General features: G+C 32.8%; 1 protein-coding gene across 5 annotated transcripts in view; it reads left to right on the plus strand.

Annotated features, from left to right (window-relative positions):
• The window catches only part of bma (SCY1-like protein bma), a 152,340-nt gene that overhangs the window by 87,856 nt on the left and 52,044 nt on the right, over positions 1-12,440 (plus strand). The gene's annotated exons all lie outside the window — the stretch shown is intronic.

Below are 12,440 nucleotides of genomic sequence, written 5' to 3' on the forward strand. Positions count from 1 at the left end.
TAGACAGGGTATCGTTATATATCAAATTCTCCTTGAAAAAACAAACATTGAAGGTGACACTTAATTCAAGTCTAGATAACTATCGCTTTAGTAAGAAATACCTATAATTAGGACCTGAAATTAGAATTATTAACATATTCCAACATCAAAATTTTTCAGTACTAACAAAATTTGTGTAAATATTGTCTGACATTCAAACGCTTGAATGTTTTTAATCATAGTAATTATAAGGCCTGTGCCGACCGAAAGGTACGTCGGCTTCATAGGAACGTCCAATTAACAGAAAACGTAAACAAATCATGCAGCGCGCCAGGTAATCAACGAATTTTGGCAAAATTTACACGCTTTTAAAAACTGTTTGTTGTACTTTGATGTACATGGTTTACGATCTTTTTGTTTACCTTTGAAGTAAATTGGTACTTAAATATATAGCGCCGAGGACATGACTATAAAATATACTAGATCATGCACGCGAGTACGCTCGCTCTCATCAAATCCACAAATCCATAGCATAAGTGTTATTTTGTATTTAACCTACAAAACTGCCTTCTTTAAAATCTGCTCAGTCATATTGGCGTTATTTAATAACAAATACCGATACAAACAATCAAGTTTTCGCAATTATACTAAGTATAAACATAAAATATATACGCTTATCTATATTTAGTTCGTAATATCTGTTTGACACTCGTATTCTCTTGAGTGTTATCCGCATTAAAGCCTGTTCCTACAGAAATAAGATGTTTACTTTCTGTCCAAACTGCGAATAAATAAAGGTCTATTTTTATCACATTAGCAAGGAGCGTGTAGATATCGTAGTGAATGGCGTTCCGTTGTCTCAACATATTCCCGTAGGGACATGACGTGGTATATTGCATTGTTTTATTTGAAATACTCGTACGTTGGTAAATAATGTACTAACTAATAGAAAATATACATCTTTTCCTTCTTGTATGGCATATAGTAAGACCACTAACAGCTTTGGAATTCTTCAAGCATATTGTAGTGTGGAACGCTGACAGCAAATGTTTTGGAAAATTCATGAACATAACTTTTTAAAGATCCATATTTGAAGTTTGCCGCACTTGTCACCAGCTTAGTAAAATACAGCATAATCAAAGGTAAAACCATACAAGGTATGAGACAGCAAGAAAAGAATACAGAATACCTGATATCGTCATGCTATAGGTACTATATAAATAGTCCAATTAGCAATAAGAAAAGTACTTCATATTATTCAATCAATATCTTCTAATCAAATAAGCGCGGAAGCTTCGTATATTACCTACCAAAACTATTAATTACTTTATCAACCTCTTCCGAACTCTACCGATCAACTTTCATTAAAAGAGATGGCAAACTAATTTTATTCGAAGGAGCGTTTAGCGCAATGGCTGTAAATATTGAGACGTTGAACTTGCCAGTGTCCAAATATTTGACTTTTAATCTGCTATCTGAGGGTCTAATTTAATAAAAAACGAAAATACGATTAAATTTCTAGATACCATTTATTTATTCCGATATTTCGATTGAACTATACTTAGTCCAAAATAGAAAGTATATGAAACCATTTGTCTCTAGTGCAAGGTTCATGAAGAAAATTTAATAGAGTACAGTCTTTAAGGAACATTATACAATGATTCAAATTTAATTCTTTAGGTAAATAGGTGTACGTTATACAAATGTACATAGCGCAAGTGCGCATTGGCATTGAAATAATACTTTCGTGTGGGAGTACAACCTACTTCTTTTCCATAGCAAAACTTATACTACAATGATCTCACTTTACTTACGAGTGCTCGAAAACTTTAAGTATATTCACAAAGAAAATAAAGTGGCACAGCATCTGATGTTGAATATTTCACTGAAATTTTGATTGCAAAATTGTAACATTCACAAAGTTATTTCGTGGTATATCGATACTGATTGTAATTTAAAGTTTTTGGTAAGAAATTCTGTGAAGCTGCTCGGAGTTTGGGACTGGGCCCGACAGATGCCAAACCCGCCCCATGTTACTTTGGACAACGTTATATTGTAATATATATCGAGGGAAATACGCATACGATTTGTGTACACACGTTCGAACAACTCTCTCTTCACAAAAAATATGCGAATACATAGTCCATTGTCAAAAAATACGCAGATAGATCTAGGGATCGCGTTGAATTTTCCATAGAAAAATATTTTTCCCCATAGCACCGTAAACCAATGTGTGGTTTCAATATCTTTTTTTAAAACTGGATTTAAACTGACTAACCAGAATTTATCATGGGAAATATTACAGAGAATATACCTTACAAAAACTTTTGTTTCATATTCCGACACAATTGCCTCAAAGGACGTTTCGCCGAATTTTAAAACACGTCTGAAACAATGTGTGCTATTTTTCAAAAAATATTCGCGTCCTAGTCTAATCCTATTGACTACTTCGTTGCAGTAAAATATTCAACTGTTAAAACAAACCATGGGAAGTAATATCATAAATAGATTATTCACATATTTTCAGACATTAGAAGCTCAAAATATAAAACTTATAGCTAACTATAAACAGAACAAACTTTAATCTTAATAAAATGTATTTTATATAAAATAGGGAATGCTCAGAAATCGTCTAATGGGGGAAGTGTTATTAACGACATATTAAGTGTAAGGTTACAGTGCAATTCATGAGTAATGATCGCGCTCTCGCTTCCATTCAATATTTTCACCTGTAGATTTGAGCGAAGTGGGGCGACGCGGATTCTTATTCACACTAAACTTTTGCTAACGATCCTCGTTATATCTTGCTGAGCTAGTTACTCATTTTAAAGGTTGCAACCTTCAAAACTGAAGAAAATCTGAGCTATCTGTAGGTATGCCCCGTTAATATAAGTAGGTCAGTGCGCAGCCGATTTATTATTAGCGAAGAAACAAAATAACGGTATCAAATTAACTGTAGGCGTGTTTCAAATAAGGTAAATACAGCGATCTAATTTGGGAATTACTTAGTAAGTTGTCATTTTAAGAGTTTGATAAGTTTTATTATCGTACTTATAGAAGTATGGCTCTTTAATATACTTTTAACTAGTCATGCTTAGAAATAGTAGAAATTAGTTTCTTTCTGCTTAGAACAGGGCATAGTTGATCGCTTTTTTCATTTTGTTCTATTAAAGTTACATATGTATGTTCAAGTAGGTACATTGCAATAAAACTGAGCGATATTTAAAACTAAAGGTCGCTATCCAAAACATGATGCGATGACCCGTGGCGAGTAAATATTTGGCCATTTTTTACTATATTTGAAGGCAGACAAACATCGGTCAAATACGAAAAAGCCATGTCAAGTTCAATCGTGGTTTTGATCTCACAGTGTTAGTGCGGTATCGGCGGCCATTTCACGCGGGAATTATAATATTGAATAATACTCGTCTCTTCCCCGTTACAAAGGACGATGAAATGTAATTTGCCACTTTTTGTCCATTCATATATGAAGCGAAAATTGGAAATTGCACCGTGCTAAATCAATTTTGATTTACACGTGCCAACCAGTACAACACGCCGGTATAACGACGTTTAAAAAAAGCCATTGCGAAGTCATGAATGAAATAGATAACTGTACCAAAATAACTGAAAAAATTATATTTAGTATAACTGAAATAAACAGCAGGAAAATTCGGGAAATCCTAAATTTGTTCTACACAGTAAAATGTATCAATAGAACCTGTAACATTTTTTTATTATTTATCAATGAATCAATTCTATACATAAGCATGATCTATTTAAAAGATTTCATGTATGAGCTCAAGAAGAGGTTGTAATTGAATTTGGACAGGTTTCAAACTTTACTCTCGCGTGGGTGAAACGAGAATGTATGTGATAAACAGGTATTATATTTATGTGGGGTTCGGGAGAAGGCAAGTAGGTCGAAGACTTTATGGTGGTGACGGTCTTCGAAAGTTATTTCCTTTGCTTTCATGATAGGGTCTTTCTGTCTTACCCTTGTTGTATTGAGGGCTAAACGAAATTTTTCACTACTAAGTATTCTCAATTTGTAACAATTTTATCAAACTTTTTTATTCATGCAATAAATTTGCATTTCTTGCTGATGCTATTTCAATTACCTCTCTATTGTGAACGTCTCAATGGAATATTAATGTGTCACAATATTGTATCTGCTTTGTGAGCAGTGCTCCTATGACATGCAATACCCCGGTTCTGTAGAACTTAATATCGATACAATATACTGATTTTAGTAGCAATATCAATAGAGTACACAAACGTTGGATAACGTAGGCAAGCAATAATGTACGTACAAAATTCATAAAATGCAGTGTTTGTTTATTTATGCAGAATCTCAAAGTATTTCTAGGTGCTGAGTAGCCAGTTTGACGGCACTTTTCAAATATCGGATCGTGCTCGCAAAATGCTAACGCTCTCGCATATTTATGTCTCCGACATAGATGCCTTTGAAAAATGTTCTTTGACGGACTCTAAAGGATAATTTTATGCACCCAATTTTTCATTCAAATCGACGTCAGTAGGTGCTTTCGATTAACTTAGACCTATGCAATAAGGTCCATAGTATTAAATTTTTAATTGCAACGTTTTATTGAATGCAAATTTCTTTTGTATCTTTATAAAGTCCAGTAACCTGCAAAGTATCCTGATAAGAAAAATAACAAATAACATTATAAAATATTGCCGTTTTCCTAGATTTTTAAACAATGACTTCGCTTTCTTATAACGAAGCAAATTTTTATTTTATGCTATCTTTAGAAATTGACCAGAAAAGCAAAGCTATGAGCGGCAACAAAGACAAGATTATTTCCATAATAGTCTTTAAATTCTTTAATGGCTCGCTAGCGCGTTTTTAATTTAATATTTTTTAATCTAGCTGCCATTATGAAGATAATACGTTGTTTACTAAATCTGCCTTATCCCGGATATCGAGCGTCCATTGAAGAGAAAAAATAAAAACTCGGCGATGCAATTTAATTAAAACCTTCATTAAAATGATAGAGTAATTTAAATGTGACCTATATGACCCAATGTTGACATAATTGTGCTGCTGTAACAAAGTAAATATAAAACCAATTTACAACCGTTAACATATTAATACACTTTCCAATAAAAACAAACAAAAATCTTATTAAATGATTAATTATACTCTACTATGTTGGGCAAATGAGTAACATAAAGAGTATATATGTATATTCGCATAATTTAATTCTAAAAAGATTTTGAAATATGATATTTGTATAGTTTGTATGTTATAACAGAATGAATTATTTTTAATTTTAATATGCAAGCAAAAAAATATGTTATTATTGAACAAGTATTTAGGATAGTTCAAAGTAAAAACAAACTCTATTTAACTAAATTAATCAAAACAGTCTACATTTATAATTTAGGCAACAAGATTCTCAAGCAATTTCAGCCAGTTCTTTTAAATTAAATTATTACAACAATTACAAATTACGCAGCTAGCTGTCTACATATATTTTAGCATTTTACGCATGTAAATATGGCTACCATTTTTAAGATATAATGAATACAGGTCTGACTGTGGTCTGGCGAGTAGGTAGTACTACGATCTCAGCTCTTCCTAATCTTGGCGGCCGTAAATGCTGGTTCAAATCAAATATTTATTCCTCAATACACAGAAACTGTTACTGCTGTACTGCATCGTGTATATAAGCTTATAACTGTAAGCCTGGGCTTAAGCCGCCGACAGACCAATATAACGAGTACTAATAAAATATGAATACCATAGATGTGATAATGGGCACCTAAAAACAAGATCTTATGACAGAAGGGAACCTTAAAATAACGTTATTAATTAATGCGCTTTCTAAAAAATTGCTTTACAATTATTGTAATAATTGACGGTTTCTTCAGCTCGTTAATACGTTCAAAACCGAGTCAACAGGTAGAAACATAATAAGAGATCGATAACTTTTAAATTCCGGCATCGTTTCACCGTACTTAAAATTGATTCTTGGCGATCGGATGTCCCGTAATTATTATCAGCTTCTCGGAAATTCGAAACGATATTTTTAAAGAACTGTGTTTTTTTGTCATAGATCAAACATTTAGGTCACACACAAGGTCACAATTTACCAATTCTTTTAAATATTTTTACTATTTGCCGCAGTTTTTCACGCATGCATACATTATAATTACACAACAGCATTTAAACAAATTGCTTGATGAAAATATTTTCTCATATTTTTCCCAAGTTTTATTATTACTTTGTCGGCTTCCACGAATTTTGATTAAAAAATGTAAAGACTAATTATTATTTTTGACGGACTGACACCAAAATAGCCACTCTCGATTTTCAATATACCTTTTAAATAGAATGGCAAAATATTTTCTCAAAAATGTAAGCTGAATACAAATATTTGAAACAACATGACGTTAGCCGTCAACGATGCCGAAGCGAAAGTGAAATGTATTAATGAATTCCTTGAATTCATTTGAAGGTTAGTTTTAGTGTCGCTTTAGTAATACCGGTTGGTTTATAGCACAAAGATTTTATAACAAATTCCGCCTTCGCCACGATTTTGCAACTTCTTCTTTATAATGCTTAAAAGACAACAACATTCGTTCTGGTTGTCTCTACATGAGACATCTCGAGAACGAAAGACGCCATTTCACGGAATTTTTCAACAAACACGAACATTACATCTAATATAATATCGGAATAGGAGACCGTCTCGAGGGAACTTAAGCCAGATTTGATTCGCTCTAGTTTGTTCACTCTGTCGTGTAATTATACACTCGTGGAAAGTCCATATCTATTACGACAGCTTTACGAAAAATGTTGAATTCTTCGAGCCTGAAATATTACTTGAGAACGAACTCTAAAAAACTGAGACCTCATTAGGAGTCTCTTTAAAAGGTCTAGTGATTTCTTTGTGGAGTATTTTAGTTAGAAATATTAATTTAAAATTTTAAATAATTGTAGGGGAACCTGTTGTACCTTGGCACTATGTGTACCTAGGCCACTGGGCTCGTTTTCAAATATTCGCGCGATATTAAATTCTACTGTTTTTGGTTTTCGATACGTCACTACAGACTATTCAATGTGAAGTTAGTCGCATACCGCCATTAAGCCGGTGTTTGGTGTTATCGACGCTGAAACTTTTTTGTGTGAAAAAGTAAGTATTTCTAATATATTTTGAAGTCTAATAGTTTTAAAAGTTTTCTAATAGTCACTTAACTGTTATATGCTATCGGTTCTTTGATTTTACAAGTCTCAACACAATAAAAAACTTACGAGATACTTAAATTCTAAACTATATAAAATCACCGTTTTAGTGAAGATGGAGTAGTGTTGTACCTTGGTCACTGTCGATCAGCTGTACCTTGGCCAGTGGCCAAGGTACAACCTGGATGTTATACTTTGGCCAGGAGAATGTTTTATTAAATTATTTCATATTTACGTAATAATATTCCTAATTAAATATCTTTATTATTTCGGAAATCGATGCAAAAATCACTTAAAAACTGGAAATGGCCTGAAAAAGGAGATTAAAACCCCGCAAAAAGTTAACAAGAACAGAGAAATTTATTATGTTCCAGAGATACAGAAGTACTGGGATTTCTACTAAATGCTTAAGGCTGAATAATATATCTACATTGTTGATAGTGTTTTTATAATAGCTAGTCCAAATGACTGATTAAAATTTAAGAGAGAAATAATAATTTATATATAGGTAAAGATAATCTATACTAATATTATAAACCTGAAGAGTTTGTTTGTTTGAACGCGCTAATCTCAGGAACTACTGGTCCGATTTGAAATATTCTTTCAGTTTTAGATAGCCCATTTATCGAGGGAGGTAATAGGCTATATATCATCACACTATGACCAATAGGAGCAGAGTAACAGTAAAAAATGTTACAAAAACGGGGAAAATTATGACCCATTCAGCTTTATCTTTCTTATGTGACGCAAGGGAAGTTGCGCGGGTTAGCTAGTTGTTTCAATATTTTGTTTTCCTTTGCTATGCTATGTATATAGGTATATTGATTTGCTATATTATATTATGTGATATCGTCGCAGCGCCTGCCAAGTTCCACATGTGTCTTTTGTGAGATTTTGGAAAACTTTTTTTTTATTTGGGACACAATATTCATTTTTTTTAACATCAAAATACACATATGGAGTTTGGCAGGCGCAGCGATGTGATGTAACGAAACGGTGGCCAAAGTTAGTTGTTTTTGTTTAAATATTTTGTTTGAGAAGCATAAAAAAAGCTATGAATATTATTTTAATTTTTATCATTTCTAAATTTTGATCATTTGAGAATTTTTAAAATGTTTTGTTAAATACTGTATACTGTAATAATACTGTGTACTGTAATGAATCAAATAAAATGATTTTAGTTAACAAAACTTGATAATTTGCTTAAATTAGCCCCAAATTTCAATGTGTCCTAGGTACAACGTACTACTGGCCTAGGTACATAGAGTATGTTGTACCTTGGCCACATTTCCCATTTTTTTTTAAATTTAAAAATATTATGTAAATAATAAATATACAATTCTGATATTTTTTTGGTGAGTACCCAAATAATTGACATTTCAAAATATGCAAATATGATTTGTGTACTGCACGTCAAATCACAATAAAAAATATATTTCTAAAAAACCGGCCTAGGTACAACAGGTTCCCTTACTTTAATTTTAGTTCTCCAATGAAAAATCTAAAAAGAACATACCTGACCCTCAAGTGATGATCTCACACACCTATCGACGAGTGAGGAATTGGTAAAAGTGAAAACATTTCCCTCATTCCAGGAACACAGTACTGAAGGTTGTTTTACAATTGTGATAAATCATTACTCGCAATAATGATTGAAAAAGCAGATTTTAATTATGAACATTACCTACGTCCTATTTTTTTTATCTATCACAAACATTATTTTACAAGAACAAACACAATTTTCGAATAAAAATTCATATCGTTAGTAATATTATTAAGTTTATTTTTTGTATAGCTTTGAAATTAATTCAATATTGCAACAATGTCCCGTTATATTTTATATCTCAATTTTATTTTTCATTCAAAAATAGTTTCAATTATATTTTATTACAATTTTTTTTTTGGAAGCGTACATTGATATTTTTACCTGTTATTCATCCTTTGAACAATAAATGACAAACCATTTTCAGTGGAAAGCGTAATGTTTCTAAAGTTATTTTTTCCGCCAGTTGCTTTGACAATACGCGTTGGTTTTTTCTAACGTAATCAATGGCGATTTTGTGAAACACACCCTGTTCATATTGACTTTTGTATATTTTGTATTGCAGCTGGAGCCTCCTAAGAAGCTAGTCCTATTTCAAATCAATTTTTTTTTACAATCATTTTTCGAGTGTTCAATCTTTTACATATTCATTTGATACAAGCAAAATCCTCCGCATCTCTATGAAAGGCGTACGAGAAATAATATAATCAACAGTTATCAGAAGCGCATACCAATTAGTTCCTCATTTTCCTTTCATCAGGAGAGAGTAATATCGATTTAATAGAGAGGAACATTTCAATATCAAGGTCTGAACAACTAATAACCTTGAAACGAACGGATACTAATTAATTATCTGCAAATGCACTTCGCAGGAATCACCGTCAAAGGCGTGGATTAATTATCGAAGGATCTTAGACTGTTTGATCTTTTAATCTAGAATCTAGATAATCTATTGTAGATTCGAATGCACAGTTTTTCCAATTTATTTTTCCGTTCGATTGTTGAATTATTTCTGAATTGATTTTATCTCAATTTTACCAAATTAGTATTGAAAATTGAAAAGTAGGAACTTTATATCATGGGTGTTTATACTATTGAAGCAAATGGTTCATATCTAACCAAAAAACTAGACGGTTAATAGTTTCACAATCGAATTTGAAACAACTGTAAATGGTTTTCTAAACTAGTAGTAACATTGGGAGACTGAACCCACAAAATGGCACAATTTCAATACAGCGATATGAAACATTCGCCGTAGTTGTAATGACTTGGTCGCGACCGCTACCACTGCGACAGCCAAGTTATTCTAACTCTAAATGCTTTGTTTACCGCTATATATAAATATAAATATTGTGGAAGTTTGACTGGTTACATACTTTTGTGTACAGATTTTATACATAATAAAATTTGTAGCGGGCATTTATGATAAAAAAAATGTATCTTCCAAGGTGTATGTGTATTGTGTATGCATGGAATGCTTTTTATAGTCAGTACTGTGTGAATTGACTAATTTTTAATGGTTGTTTTTCTACCAGATTTCTCACATTTAGCTTAGAGACGTATTATTAGAAATTATTTTAGAACTGTTAGGCTGCGTTTTTACCAGAAATATGCGAGTTATCAAGGGGACGACGGATTGTTTAGGACGGATCCTTTAGATAGGGTTTTTCCGAATCGTCTGGTTCCCTCAGACATCTCTAGTGGAGTTTCAGCTCTATTCTCGCGTCTAGTGTAGTTGGCACGGTCTTTAGAATTCGTAATGTAAGTACGAAACCTCGAAACTTATTCAATGTCGCCTCTCAACCAGACGGCTCTTGAACACTGAAGAAGAACTTCCGTGTCCAGTCTACTTAGTACTTCGAACATCTTGTTCTTCCAAACTTGAACTACGATTTGCATCACATACATTAGAGATTTTCGAAGCGTCTGTTTACATTTAAATCGATGCCGAGTGTAGTAGAGGGTTTGAGACGAAAACGATATTCTTTAACTGCAGATACAATTTTTCTTTTAACTTTAAAACAAAATGGCTCAACATCACTTCTTATTTTCAAACATAGTTAATCTAGCTTTCCGCTACTATGACTCCGGTATCTTTAACTTAGGAAATGATATAACATTTTAGTTTCAACATTTAATTTCATAGAATGGACAGCGTGAGTGATAAGACGTGTTGTCGTTTCTTTTTCAATTCGTATAAAGACAGCTTATGGTTCTACAATTAGAAGATTAAATTTTATAAAAACCCCTAACCCTGAAAATAAAATGTTCTGAATTACCAAATCAGCGTTTAAAATCCGACAAAGCTTTTATATAAGTTCAACACAACGAACAATCCCGGGAATATAAAATCAACCTAGGTCCGTCTTTACGACTGCTGTGTAGGTAAGCTCTAGATTCTTAGAGCGAAAGTATCCAGGTAAGACTGTGTACCTAGTTTATACAAACTTTATAGACTTTTAAGGAGTTTGTATCCCGAGAATGTTACTACGTCTGATTGAAATCTGCCTATGCATTCATATAGTTTCAACTGCTTGTGTAGTCAATGGAAATGCCGTTTATTTGCCATCTGTATATGTAAATATGATGCACGTATCCGTCGCAAATGCAATTTAATATCAATGTTTCGAGTTTGGCAGTATTTAGTTATGTTCGTCATTCGTCTGGTTGAAAAGGACTTCGGACTGAATCTCTTCAGTTATATTAATCTTTAACAAAGTAAGAAAATCAATTAGACTTATTTGTTTTATTTAAAAGTTTCAATCGTGTTTTTAACTAAACATGACACACATTAATGTAATTTCTAGTTTGGGTGAAGTGCCTTCTTCTCCTTCTTTGAAGAGCTACGTGGAGATACTTACGTAGCCTAAAATAATAATCGGATACAAACATGCTTGATCTGGGGGCACGGCAGTGCCCCCGCAAGTCGAGTAAATAAAAAGCGGTACGGCATCTTTTCTCGAAGCAATTCGAGCGATGACCAAGTCGATCTAATTGTTTTAAAAGTTAAATATTTTTAATGGTATGATAATAACTTATGACATTATGTCTTTTAAGTAGAGACTAAATAGATAAATGGACTGGGTATTACATAGATCTCACAACTTTTTACGGCAGAGAGACTGAGCTGCGAGACTTGGGATTTTTTACATAATGTTTTTGATGGCATATGTATTATCGTTTGAACTAACTATAAAAACCGTTTTTTGCATCTTTATTGCGATTACTGGCGTAATTCGTTTTCATATAAAATACCAAGAGTATTCGCTCGACAAATCAATTTTGCACTTGATGACCAACTAGCAAAACCAATTACATCCTTGTTGTACCCATTTGTATCGGACAAAATAGACACTACCGGTATGTAAAAGGCTCTTTTCTGTGTCACATTTTTCCCGTCACAACAGAATTTAAGAGCCAAAAGCACGAAATAGTATTAAGATGCTTTTAGTGTCATCGATAGAAAGGCTTTTGGTGGACTACAAAAATCGAACGCGCGGTACACTGGCCGACCATAACTTTATCGCGGCGACATGACGACAGTTTGAAAGCGTATTACACGAACAGCCTGTCTCTTTTAAAATAAATACTAGGTTATGGAGAGATATCAGCAGGTCTATTCATATATTTCTGACGCTGACCCTCATTTTAGTATTCTGTTACTCTCTGAATATAAATTTCTTAAAACGAAATTTTTGAATGTTC

The sequence above is a fragment of the Anticarsia gemmatalis genome, chromosome Z, assembly GCF_050436995.1.
Source record: "Anticarsia gemmatalis isolate Benzon Research Colony breed Stoneville strain chromosome Z, ilAntGemm2 primary, whole genome shotgun sequence".
NCBI classification, from domain to species: Eukaryota; Metazoa; Arthropoda; class Insecta; order Lepidoptera; family Erebidae; genus Anticarsia; species Anticarsia gemmatalis.